The sequence below is a fragment of the Cherax quadricarinatus genome, chromosome 2, assembly GCF_038502225.1.
Source record: "Cherax quadricarinatus isolate ZL_2023a chromosome 2, ASM3850222v1, whole genome shotgun sequence".
Lineage (NCBI taxonomy): Eukaryota > Metazoa > Arthropoda > Malacostraca > Decapoda > Parastacidae > Cherax > Cherax quadricarinatus.
In genome coordinates this window covers 698,329-712,385 of record NC_091293.1, presented here as the reverse complement: position 1 = coordinate 712,385, position 14,057 = coordinate 698,329, and the positions used below count along the sequence as shown (strand labels likewise).

Here is a 14,057-nt window from a genome sequence, read left to right as displayed (position 1 = left end):
AAGAGACTAAAAATTACAGAGGAACAAGTTTACTGATTATACCAGGAAAAGTGTACAGTAGGGTTATAATTGAAAGAATTAGAGGTAAGACAGAATGTAGGATTGCGGATGAGCAAAGAGGTTTCAAAGTGGGTAGGGGATGTGTAGATCAAGTGTTTACATTGAAGCATATATGTGAACAGTATTTAGATAAAGGTAGGGAAGTTTTTATTGCATTTATGGATTTAGAAAAGGCATATGATAGAGTGGATAGAGGAGCATTGTGGCAGATGTTGCAAGTAGTATATGGAATAGGTGGTAAGTTATTAAATGCTGTAAAGAGTTTTTATGAGGATAGTGACGCTCAGGTTAGGGTGTGTAGAAGAGAGGGAGATTACTTCCCGGTAAAAGTAGGTCTTAGACAGGGATGTGTAATGTCACCATGGTTGTTTAATATATTTATAGATGGGGTTGTAAAGGAAGTAAATGCTAGGGTGTTCGGGAGAGGGGTGGGATTAAATTTTGAGGAATCAAATTCAAAATGGGAATTGACACAGTTACTTTTTGCTGATGATACTGTGCTTATGGGAGATTCTAAAGAAAAATTGCAAAGGTTAGTGGATGAGTTTGGGAATGTGTGTAAAGGTAGAAAGTTGAAAGTGAACATAGAAAAGAGTAAGGTGATGAGGGTATCAAATGATTTAGATAAAGAAAAATTGGATATCAAATTGGGGAGGAGGAGTATGGAAGAAGTGAATGTTTTCAGATACTTGGGAGTTGACGTGTCAGCAGATGGATTTATGAAGGATGAGGTTAATCATAGAATTGATGAGGGAAAAAAGGTGAGTGGTGCGTTGAGGTATATGTGGAGTCAAAAAACGTTATCTATGGAGGCAAAGAAGGGAATGTATGAAAGTATAGTAGTACCAACACTCTTATATGGGTGTGAAGCTTGGGTTGTAAATGCAGCAGCGAGAGACGGTTGGAGGCAGTGGAGATGTCCTGTTTAAGGGCAATGTGTGGTGTAAATATTATGCAGAAAATTCGGAGTGTGGAAATTAGGAAAAGGTGTGGAGTTAATAAAAGTATTAGTCAGAGTGCAGAAGAGGGGTTGTTGAGGTGGTTTGGTCATTTAGAGAGAATGGGTCAAAGTAGAATGACATGGAAAGTATATAAATCTATAGGGGAAGGAAGGCGGGGTAGGGGTCGTCCTCGAAAGGGTTGGAGAGAGGGGGTAAAGGAGGTTTTGTGGGCAAGGGGCTTGGACTTCCAGCAAGCGTGTGTGAGCGTGTTAGATAGGAGTGAATGGAGACGAATGGTACTTGGGACCTGACGATCTGTTGGAGTGTGAGCAGGGTAATATTTAGTGAAGGGATTCAGGGAAACCGGTTATTTTCATATAGTCGGACTTGAGTCCTGGAAATGAGAAGTACAATGCCTGCACTTTAAAGGAGGGGTTTGGGATATTGGCAGTTTGGAGGGATATGTTGTGTATCTTTATATGTGTATGCTTCTAAACTGTTGTATTCTGAGCACCTCTGCAAAAACAGTGATAATGTGTGAGTGTGGTGAAAGTGTTGAATGATGATGAAAGTATTTCTTTTTGGGGATTTTCTTTCTTTTTTGGGTCACCCTGCCTCGGTGGGAGACGGCCGACTTGTTGTAAAAAAAAAAAAAAAAAAAAAAAAAACAGAAAGGCCAGAGCAGTACTGTTCTCTCATGTCACACCCTAGCAAGTGTTAGTGCCACTCAGTGTTTAAGAGTTGTGCAGGTGTATCATTGTCCCTCAACGTGCAAGCAACACCTGACGTCCTGTGCAGCTCTGTGAACCACTTGTGCAGATTTATGCTACAGTGTTATCCTGGCATCGCCTGGCGCCATCATCGCTGGCAGTCTAGCACAGTTTTTCACTTCTGCAGTCAGTGTTGGAGATTCTATTAGGTGCCAGATCAACCAGGCTGTGATGGATATGTGGGGCAGCAGGCCACCAGCAGCAACGGCCTGACTGATCAGGCTAGCACCAGGCAAACCTGGCCCATGGCCGAGCTCCAAGAGTAGAAAGACTCTTGAAACTCATCAAAGGTATATCAGTTGTTTTAACATTTCTGTGAGAAGGTAAGCCAAGCCAAGTTCTACAGCAACACTGCAGTTTTCATTCTGGTCCACAGCTTGTTTCACAGTCTATAAGTGTTCCCACAATGTAACTTTCATATAGCAGCTTATTACACACATGTTTTTTCCATAAAATGTCTTCAAAAACCACTGTGTCCTATAAATTGCGATGCCGAGCCACTGAAACTAAAGCAAAGTCTCATAAGTCGCATCTTATAAGCCATGAAATACAGTAACTATAATATACAGCAGGGTAGTAACACTGAGTGTTTTCACAATGTAACTATCATATACAGTAAGTCTTCAATTAACATCATTTCATTTTAATGCTGAAGAGAAAAAGAAAATAAATTCCCAGCCAGGAATGGAAAATATGGAAAGATTTTAAATATCTGGATGGAGGACATGAATCGGTGCAATTCTCCCTGTTCACTATTGGCCATACAAATGAAAGCTTTAAGTTTATTTAACCCCTTGATTGTCGCAACCCCAAATCCTGAGGTGTCTCCTGGTGTCGCAAAATTTCCGAAAAAAAAAATATTATTTTTTCTTTATGAAATGATAAGAGAATCTTTTCCCGATTGTAATGACACCAAAAGAACAAAATTTGATGGAAAACTGATGGAATTACGCTCTCACGAATTTAGCGACCTCAGAGATATTTACGAATTGGCAATTCTGCCCATTTTGAGCCTATTTTCGGCTAATTCCATTGTTCCAACCAACCAAACTCAAAGCTATTTCTTTAGAACTCCATTTTTTCTATCGATTGAGTGCAAGAAACTGCCCATTTACCGATTTTAACTACCCAATAACGTGGTCAGAAATTTGCAATTTGGCTAATTTCACGAAAATTAAAAAATATATTTGCGATAATAGCTAAATTGTAAATATATTACTTTATATTATTATTTGACTTAGTTATATTATTAGGTAGGATGTAACATTTATATATTATTCAGTGCTCATAGTTCGAGTGTTAAGTAGCTGACAACATTGTCTAACTACTGTGTTTTCTCTCCGCTCATTACGCTGCTGGCTTGTGCACTGCTAGGCAGCAGCAGTCCATGGAGAGTCACATGATCAGGGGGGGGGTGATCACACCTCACCTGGAGTAGTCTGTCTGGGCTGCTCGCGCTATTGTCTGGTTGGACGTGCTTCTCCCTTGTGGGCCCTTGTTGGAAGAACATCTCTGTCACTTTCTTGTTGTTGGTTCTGTGTAACTCTGTTAACAGAATACAGTCTAGACTTAGTGATTTTCGACGTTGTACTGAGGTTGTGCGTCGCATACACTCTCTGAGAAACTCAGGTCCTGAGCTGTAGCTTCTGACCTAAATTGTACTGGTATCTGTGCACTGTCACAGTTGGGGATTTTCTAATGCTGAACTTAGATTAAGTAGTATGGGAGTTTTGTGACTTTTGTGGAGGATCTGCAGATGGTCCCTACTTAGTGTCGTTATATTATCTACTTGCTCCTGATTCTGTGTTGCTGTTGCTTGTTATATTGCTGTTCGGCTTAACAGTCGCCTTATTGTTCAAGCTAGCTGTTCTGATTGCCAGGTTGGTGAAGAAGTTATTTTATGTGAGGACTTTTAGTCAGTTACTGGTTAAGTCTAGTCGAGTCTCGAGACATAGCGAACTACTTAGAGCACTTACACGCATACACAAAAACTTACTTGTTGATATTTGTATTATGTTATTATATGTTAACAATGTACCAGACGGTACTTAAAAGCCATAATGATGTGATATGTACCTTCAGCACAATACTACTGTACACGAGAGAAGTGTAGGAACTTGTGCCCTATATTATATTCAATTGATTACTATAATTTACTTTGATAATATACGCCTAGACAACTTAATTGTTAATAAACTTATTAAATTTTAATTTCTTTAGTTAGTAGCCTACCAGTTGTAATCCTGAAGCACTATTTAATCTTATTGAATTCTAATGGATAATTGGACCAGGATACTGACTACTTGTTACATAAACCTAGTAACAGGCTGGATGCTAGAAGGGCAGTCCTTGAGATCTTTATGCTTATTAGAAATCGCATTTTTTGTAACAGTCCAGAATGAACAATGCAGACATTCTCGGCTTTAAAATAACATTTTCTTTATTCGTCAGTCACATCTCCAGGCCCCTCTGATATTACTCTTGCTTTCTATTTTGAATTTTTATTCAAACAAAAAATAAAAGATTTACTGTTATGCAGACTACTGCAATATTGTAGTAACTGTATAAATAATGTCAATCCATTCATGACTCCATATTAGAACGGCTAGTTGGACATTTATTAGAAAATGACATCATTTGTTTACTTTTGAACATTGGTAAAAATCAAACATTTCCCCTACTTCGAGCTCCATTTCAAGGTTCTTTTCATAATAAAACCAATCAAAGTCACATCTGTCTCTATAATATGTTTTCCACTCTATCAAGTGAGACCAAGAAAATGAGAATACAACTATAAACACTATATGAAAATAGACCACAAAGTCGGCCTTTTAATTAAAAAAAAAATGATCGGAGTTTTTTTTTCTCATTATGCACTGGGTGCTGCAGAATTTTTTTATATGGTGCACACTGACCACACAGACCCATTCTCTCACATGTGGGACTACCAGCTTTCTCCTGCTTCAATTGAAGCCGCTAGAATTTATGAGTACAGTGGTCTCTCGCTTTTCGTAGTTCCCGGCAATCGTAAATTTTGCCAATCATAGGGTTATTTTCATATAAACATGGACTCATAAAAACATAAGAAAGGAGGAACGCTGCAGCAGGCCTGTTGGCCCATACTAGGCAGGTCCTTTACAATTCATCCCACTAACAAAACATTTGCCCAACGCAATTTTCAATGCTATCCAAGAAATAAGCTCTGATGTGCAAGTCCCACTCAAATCCAACCCCTCCCACTCGTGTACTTATCCAGCCTAAATTTGAAGCTACCCTAAGTCCTAGCCTCAATAACCCAACTAGGTAGACTGTTCCACTCATCAACTACCCTATTTCCAAACCAATACTTTCCTATGTCCTTTCTAAATCTAAACTTACCTAATTTAAATCCATTACTGCGGGTTCTCTCTTGGAAAGATATCCTCAAGACCCTATTAATATCCCCCCTATTAATACCTATCTTCCACTTATACACTTTGATCAGGTCTCCCCTCATTCTTCGTCTAACAAGTGAATGTAACTTAAGAGTCTTCAATCTTTCTTCATAAGGAAGACTCGCTTTTCATAAGTTGACTTGCGAGTCGTAATTCGTCTGGGACGTGTACCCACGGCGTGAGCCGTGGTGGCAGCCAGTCTGGCATTATTTACCAGTGAGCAAAGATCCCCTCACGTGCTCCAGCAAAATATTTCATAATATTCCATTTGTTTTAGTGCTTGCAAGTACTAAATAAGCTACCATGGCTCCAAAGAAAGCTCCTAGTGCCAAGCCTGTGGTAAAGAAGGTGAAAAATACGATTGAATTTAAGAAAACCATCATTGAACAATATGAAAGTGGTACAAGTGTGGCCGAACTGGCCAGGATGTATAAGAAACCCTACACAACCTTATGTTCCATAGTGGCCAAGAAAGAGGAAATCAAGGATGCTGTTGTTGCAAAGGGGGTAACTATGCTGACAAAAATGAGATCACCAGTACTCGAAAAGGTTGAGAAGTTATTATTGGTGTGGATAAATGAGAAACAATTAGCAGGAGATAGTCTTATGACTTCGATTATTTGTGAAAAGGCTAGACAGTTGCACAATGATCTGGTAAAGAAATTGCCTGCAAATAATGGTGATGTGAGTGAATTTAAGGCCAGCAAAGGCTGGTTTGAGAGATTTAAGAACCGTACTGGCATACACAGTGTGGTAAGGCATGGTGAGGCTGCCAGTTCGGACCACAAGGCGGCTGAAAAATATGTGCATGAATTCCAGGAGTACATAGAGGCTGAAGGACTGAAACCTGAACAAGTGTTCAATTGTGATGAAACAGGCCTCTTTTGGAAGAAAATGCCAAAGAGGATTTTCATTACACAAGAGGAAAAGGCAATGCCAGGACACAAGCCTATGAAAGACAGGCTGACGCTCATGTTCTGTGCTAATGCTAGTGGGGATTTCAAAGTGAAGCCATTACTAGTGTACCATTCTGAAAATCCCAGAGTGTTCACGAAAAACAATGTTATGAAGAGTAAATTGTGTGTGTTTTGGAAATCTAATAGTAAGGCATGGGTCATGAGGGAAATTTTCGTCGAGTGGTTCAATGAAGTGTTTGGCCCTAGTGTGAAGGAGTATCTCCTGGAAAAGAAATTGGATCTCAAGTGCCTGCTAGTAATGGACAATGCACCTGCTCATCCTCCAAACTTGGATGACCTAATTATAGAGGAGTTTGGGTTCATCACAGTAAAGTTCTTGCCCCCGAATACCACTCCTCTCCTCCAGCCCATGGACCAGCAGGTCATTGCAAACTTTAAAAAACTCTACACAAAAGAAGTGTTTCACAGGTGCTTGACTGTGACCACAGACACTCACTTGACCCTAAGGGAATTTTGGAGAGAACACTTCAGCATCCTCCATTGCATAACCCTTATAGGTATGGCTTGGGAGGGAGTGGCTACCAGGACTTTGAACTCTGCTTGGAGAAAACTGTGGCCAGATTGTGTCGACAAGAGGGATTTTGAAGAGTTTGGGACTGACCCTGATGAGCCTATGTCTGTTGTAAAATCAATTGTGGCACTGGGGAGTTCCATGGGGTTGGATGTGAGTTTGAAGGATGTGGAAGAATTGGTGGAAGACCACAACGAAGAAGTCACCTCTGAGGAGCTGCAAGAGCTTCAGCAGGAAGAGCAACACATCGCAGCTCAGAATCTTGCTGCAGAGGAGGAGGAAGAGAGATGGAAGAAGGTGCCTTCTTCAGAAATTAAAGAAATTTTTACTATGTGGGGTAAGATGGAAAGCTTTATGGAGAAACATCACCCTAACAAGGTTGTTGCAAGCCATGTTGGCAACATGTACAGTGACAAAGTCTTGGGCCATTTCAGGGAAGTGTTAAAGAGATGCCAGAAACAGAGCTCTCTCCAGTTATTTTGCGAGTCAGGACTCCAGTGACTCTCAAGCTGGTCCTAGTGGCATTACGAAACAGAAGAGAAGCAACCCCAGAAAAGTAAATGGTACCTGAGGTGTTGATGGAAGGGGATTCCCCTTCCAAACTATAAACAATCCAATCTCTCTCCTCCTCCAGTCTCCCATACACTAACAAGAATCTCCAATAAAGGTAAGTGTTATGCTGTTAATGTTTCATTCATCATTTCCCATTGTATTGTTTATGTACTACATGTATATTTCATGTAAAAAATTTTTTTGTTTTAATACTTCTGGGTGCCAGGAACAGATTAATTGTATTTACATTATTTCTTATGGGGAAAATTGATTCGCAAATCGTAAATTTCGTTTATAGTAGCTCCTCCAGGAACGGATTAATTACGAAAAACGAGGGACCACTGTATACATCAAACATGGTGGCTCGACATTATGCCCTACCCAGTATGTCGGGAATTTTCAAAGGTTTGACTTACGTCCATTTTAACTTACGACCGGTTGGTCAGAACCAAGCTTGGTTCCGACCGAAACAGTCAAAGGGTTAAAATCTAAAAAAAACAGGGTTCTAGTGCGCAAAGTGAAACCTTTGTGGCAAGTCATGGTTGGTTTGAACATTTTAAGAAACAGTTAAAACTGCATACTGTACAAATAACAGGTGAGTCTACAAATGCCAACAAAGAAGACACAGTTGCTTACTTAGCTTTACTATTATGTCAATTTCCTCCCTTATGGGTGTTTGTATTAAGTTTTTATGATATGCAGTGTGTTTCTTATATACAGTGGACCCTCAGTTAACGATGCCATCAGATAGCGATAAAATCGGATACCGTTACCTTTTTGCATCAAAATATTGGCTCGATTAACGATAAAACACTCAGTGAAGGACATTCATCCAGAATGTATCCGCATGGCCCAAGCCGCCCGGCCACTCCATGTACAGCCAGTGTGCCACTGTTTACAAGCCAGTGCGGAGAATTCCACACATACATGCGATACAGTTTGTATTATTCCATTGTTTTTAGTGCTTGTAACTGCTAAATAAGCCACCATGGGCCCAAAGAAAGCTTCTAGTGCCAATCCTGTGGTAAAAAGGGTGAGAAATACTATTGAATTGAAGAGATAATCGCAAAGTACGAAAGTGGAGTGTGTGCCTCTGAGCTGGCCAGGTTGTATAACAAACCCCAATCAACCATCGCTACTATCTTGGCCAACAAAAAAGCAATCAAGGAAGCTGTTGTTGCGATAGGTGCAAATGATTTTTTTTTTATTATCACACTGGCCGATTCCCACCAAGGCAGGGTGGCCCGAAAAAGAAAAACTTTCACCATCACTCACTCCATCACTGTCTTGCCAGAAGGGTGCTTTACACTACAGTATTTAAACTGCAACATTAACACCCCTCCTTCAGAGTGCAGGCACTGTACTTCCTATCTCCAGGACTCAAGTCCGGCCTGCCGGTTTCCCTGAACCCCTTCATAAATGTTACTTTGCTCACACTCCAACAGCACGTCAAGTATTAAAAACCATTTGTCTCCATTCACTCCTATCAAACACACTCATGCATGCTTGCTGGAAGCCCAAGCCCCTCGCACACAAAACCTCCTTTACCCCCTCCCTCCAACCTTTCCTAGGCCGACCCCTACCCTGCCTTTCTTCCACTACAGACTGATACACTCTTGAAGTCACTCTGTTTCGCTCCATTCTCTCTACATGTCTGAACCACCTCAACAACCCTCCCTCAGCCTTCTGGACAACAGTTTTGGTAATCTCGCACCTCCTCCTAACTTCCAAACTACGAATTCTCTGCATTATATTCACACCACACATGTCCCTCAGACATGACATCTCCACTGCCTCCAGCCTCCTCCTCGCTGCAACATTCATCACCCATGCTTCACACCCATATAAGAGCGTTGGTAAAACTATACTCTCATACATTCCCCTCTTTGCTTCCAAGGACAAAGTTCTTTGTCTCCACAGACTCCTAAGTGCACCACACACCCTTTTCCCTCTCATCAATTCTATGATTCACCTCATCTTTCATAGACCCATCCGCTGACACGTCCACTCCCAAATATCTGAATACATTCACCTCCTCCATACTCTCTCCCACCAATCTGATATCTAATCTTTCATCACCTAATCTTTTTATCCTCATAACCTTACTCTTTCCTGTATTCACTTTTAATTTTCTTCTTTTGCACATCCTACCAAATTCATCCACCAATCTCTGCAACTTCTCTTCAGAATCTCCCAAGAGCACAGTGTCATCAGCAAAGAGCAACTGTGACAACTCCCACTTTATGTGTGATTCTTTATCTTTTAACTCCACGCCTTTTGCCAAGACCCTCGCATTTACTTCTCTTACAACCCCATCTATAAATATATTAAACAACCATGGTGACATCACACATCCTTGTCTAAGGCCTACTTTTACTGGGAAATAATTTCCCTCTTTCCTACATACTCTAACTTGAGCCTCACTATCCTCATAAAAACTCTTCACTGCTTTCAGTAACCAACCTCCTACACCATACACCCACAACATCTGCCACATTGCCCCCCTATCCACCCTGTCATATGCCTTTTCCAAATCCATAAATGCCACAAAGACCTCTTTAGCCTTATCTAAATACTGTTCACTTATATGTTTCACTGTAAACACCTGGTCCACACACCCCCTACCTTTCCTAAAGCCTCCTTGTTCATCTGCTATCCTATTCTCCGTCTTACTCTTAATTCTTTCAATAATAACTCTACCATACACTTTACCAGGTATACTCAACAGACTTATCCCCCTATAATTTTTGCACTCTCTTTTGTCCCCTTTGCCTTTATACAAAGGAACTACGCATGCTCTCTGCCAATCCCTAGGTACCTTACCCTCTTCCATACATTTATTAAATAATTGCACCAACCACTCCAAAACGATATCCCCACCTGCTTTTAACATTTCTATCTTTATCCCATCAATCCCGGCTGCCTTACCCCCTTTCATTTTACCTACTGCTTCACAAACTTCCCCCACACTCACAACTGGCTCTTCCTCACTCCTACAAGATGTTATTCCTCCTTGCCCTATACACGAAATCACAGCTTCCCTATCTTCATCAACATTTAACAATTCCTCAAAATATTCCCTCCATCTTCCCAATACCTCTAACTCTCCATTTAATAACTCTCCTCTTCTATTTTTAACTGACAAATCCATTTGTTCTCTAGGCTTCCTTAACTTGTTAATCTCACTCCAAAACTTTTTCTTATTTTCAACAAAATTTGTTGATAACATCTCACCCACTCTCTCATTTGCTCTCTTTTTACATTGCTTCACCACTCTCTTAACCTCTCTCTTTTTCTCCATATACTCTTCCCTCCTTGCATCACTTCTACTTTGTAAAAACTTCTCATATGCTAACTTTTTCTCCCTTACTACTCTCTTTACATCATCATTCCACCAATCGCTCCTCTTCCCTCCCGCACCCACTTTCCTGTAACCACAAACTTCTGCTGAACACTCTAACACTACATTTTTAAACCTACCCCATACCTCTTCGACCCCATTGCCTATGCTCTCATTAGCCCATCTATCCTCCAATAGCTGTTTATATCTTACCCTAACTGCCTCCTCTTTTAGTTTATAAACCTTCACCTCTCTCTTCCCTGATGCAAATGTGCTTACAAAACAGAGATCACAAATATTCGAAGATGTGGAGAGACTGTTGTTGGTGTGGATCAATGACAAACAATTATCAGGAGATAGTGCTTCAGTCAATTATATATGAAAAGTCAAGGCAGTTGCATATTGATCTCATTAATAAAATGCCTCCAATTAGTGCTGATATTGATGAATTTAAGGCCAGCAAAGGCTGGTTTGAAAGATTTAAGAATCGTAGTGGCATACACAGTGTGATAAGGCATGGTGAGGCTGCCAGTTCTGACAAAAAAGCAGCTGAAAATTATGTGCAGGACTTTAAGGAGTACACAGACGCTGAAAAATTAAAACCCCAACAAGTGTTCAATTGTGACGAAATAGGCCTGTTTTGGAAGAAAATGCCAAACAGGACCTAAATTACTCAGGAGGAAAAGGCACTCCGAGGACACAAGCCTATGAAAGACAGGCTAACTCTCATGTTTTGTAGTAATGCTAGTGGGGATTGCAAAGTGAAGCCTTTACTGGTGTATCACTCTGAAACCCCCCGATTTTTGGTGCGACAGGGGTCCAGTGACTCTCGAGCTGGTCCTAGTGGGAGGTAACCCCAGAAAAGGACTTGCTACCTAAAGTCCTTATGGAAGGGGATTCTCCTTCCAAACAATAATACACCTTCATCCTCTCCCCTCCTCCTGTCTCATTGCTAAATCTTCAATAAAGGTAAGTGTCATTTTATGAATTATTAATGTATTTACTGAGCGAAACAGAATGACTTCAAGAGTGTATCAGTCTGTAGTGGAAGGAAGGTGGGGTAGGGGTCGGCCTAGGAAAGGTTGGAGGGAGGGGGTAAAGGAGGTTTTGTGTGAGAGGGGCTTGGACTTCGAGCAGGAATGCATGAGCACGTTTGATAGGAGTGAATGGAGACAAATGGTTTTTAATACTTGATGTGCTGTTGGAGTGTGAGCAAAGTAACATTTATGAAGGGATTCAGGGAAACCGGCAGGTCGGACTTGAGTCCTGGAGATGGGAAGTACAGTGCCTGCACTCTGAAGGAGGGAGTGTTAATATTGCAGTTTAAAACTGTAGTGTAAAGCACCCTTCTGGCAAGACAGTGATGGAGTGAATGATGGTGAAAGTTTTTCTTTTTCGGGCCACCCTGCCTTGGTGGGAATCGTCCAGTGTGCTAATAAAAAAAATATTTATTTATTAGCACACTGGCCGATTCCCACCAAGGCAGGGTGGCCCAAAAAAGAAAAACTTTCACCATCATTCACTCCATCACTGGAGTGGCTGGGCAGCTCGGGCCACGCGGATACATTCTGGATGAATGTCCTTCACTGAGTTTTTTATCGTTAGTAGAGCCAATAAATAATAAATAATTTATTCTGCGTGTCTCACTGTTTTCTGTTTAGGAAAATGTATACAGTGGACCGCCGCATACCGATGGCACCACATAACGATTAATCCGCATACCGCTTGCTTTAATCGCAAAAATTTTGCCTCGCATACCGCTTAAAAACCCGCTCACCGATTTTCGTCCGAGACGCGTCCAATGTGCGCCCTCAGCCAGCCTCACATGTGCCGCCCGTGCCATTGTTTACCAGCCAGCCTCCGCGGTAACATCCAAGCATACAATCGGAATATTTCGTATTATTACAGTGTTTTCGGTGCTGTTTCTGGAAAATAAGTGACCATGGGCCCCAAGAAAGCTTCTAGTGCCAACCCTACACCAATAAGGGTGAGAATTCCAATAGAAATGAAGAAAGAGATCATTGATAAGTATGAAAGTGGAGTGCGTATCGTTGACCTGGTCAGGTTGTACAAGAAACCCCAATCAACCATCGCTACTATTGTGGGCACCAGAAAGGCAATCAAGGAAGCTGTTCTTGCCAAAGGTTTAACTGTGTTTTCGAAACAAAGATCGCAAGTGATGGAAGATGTTGAGAGACTCTTATTGGTGTGGATAAATGAAAAACAGCTAGCAGGAGATAGCGTCTCTCAAGCGATCATAAGCGAAAGGGCTAGGAAGTTGCATGAGGATTTAATTAAAAAAATGCCTGCAACTAGTGCTGATGTGATTGAATTTAAGGCCAGCAAAGGTTGGTTTGAGAGATTTAAGAAGCGTAGTGGCATACATAGTGTGATAAGGCATGGTGAGGCTGCCAGTTCGGACCACAAAGCGGCTGAAAAATATGTGCAGGAATTCAAGAATTACATAGAGACTGAAGGACTGAAACCTGAACAAGTGTTTAATTGTGATGAAACAGGCCTGTTTTGGAAGAAAATGCCAAGCAGGACCTACATTACTCAGGAGGAAAAGGCACTCCCAGGACATAAGCCTATGAAAGACAGGCTTACTTTGTTGATGTGTTCCAATGCTACTGGTGACTGCAAAGTTAAGCCTTTATTAGTGTATCACTCTGAAACTCCCAGAGCGTTCAGGCAAAAGAATGTCCTCAAGGAGAATGTGTGTGTGCTGTGGAGGGCAAACAGTAAGGCATGGGTCACTAGGGACTTTTTCTATGACTGGTTACACCATGCATTTGCCCCCAATGTGAAAGATTACCTAACTGAAAAGAAATTAGAACTTAAGTGCCTCCTGGTGTTAGACAATGCCCCTGGTCATCCTACAGACGTGGCAGAGCGACTTTATGGGGACATGAAATTCATTAACATCAAGTTTTTGCCTCCTAATACCACTCCTCTCCTGCAGCCCATGGACCAGCAGGTTATTGCAAACTTCAAGAAACTGTACACAAAAGCTCTGTTTGAAAGGTGCTTTGTAGTGACCTCAGAAACTCAATTGACTCTAAGAGAGTTTTGGAGAGAGCACTTTAATATCCTCAATTGTGTAAACCTTATAGGTAAGGCTTGGGAGGGAGTGACTAAGAAGACCTTGAACTCTGCTTGGAAGAAACTGTGGCCAGAATGTGTAGACAAAAGGGATTTTGAAGGGTTTGAGGCTAACCCTGAGAGGATTATGCCAGTTGAGGAATCCATTGTGGCATTGGGAAAGTCCTTGGGGTTGGAGGTTAGTGGGGAGGATGTGGAAGAGTTGGTGGAGGAGGACAATGAAGAACTAACCACTGATGAGCTGATAGATCAACTTCAAGAGCAAGAGGCCAGACCTGAGAAAACTGGTTCAGAGGAGGGGAGAGAGAAATTGAAGAAGTTGCCTACTACAAAGATTAAGGAAATCTGTGCAATGTGGCTGAAAGTGCAA

General features: G+C 41.4%; 1 protein-coding gene across 3 annotated transcripts in view; it reads right to left on the bottom strand.

Moving 5' to 3' along the window:
- Window positions 1–14,057, bottom strand: part of LOC128703497 (ATPase family gene 2 protein homolog A) — a 197,434-nt gene that overhangs the window by 62,338 nt on the left and 121,039 nt on the right. The gene's annotated exons all lie outside the window — the stretch shown is intronic.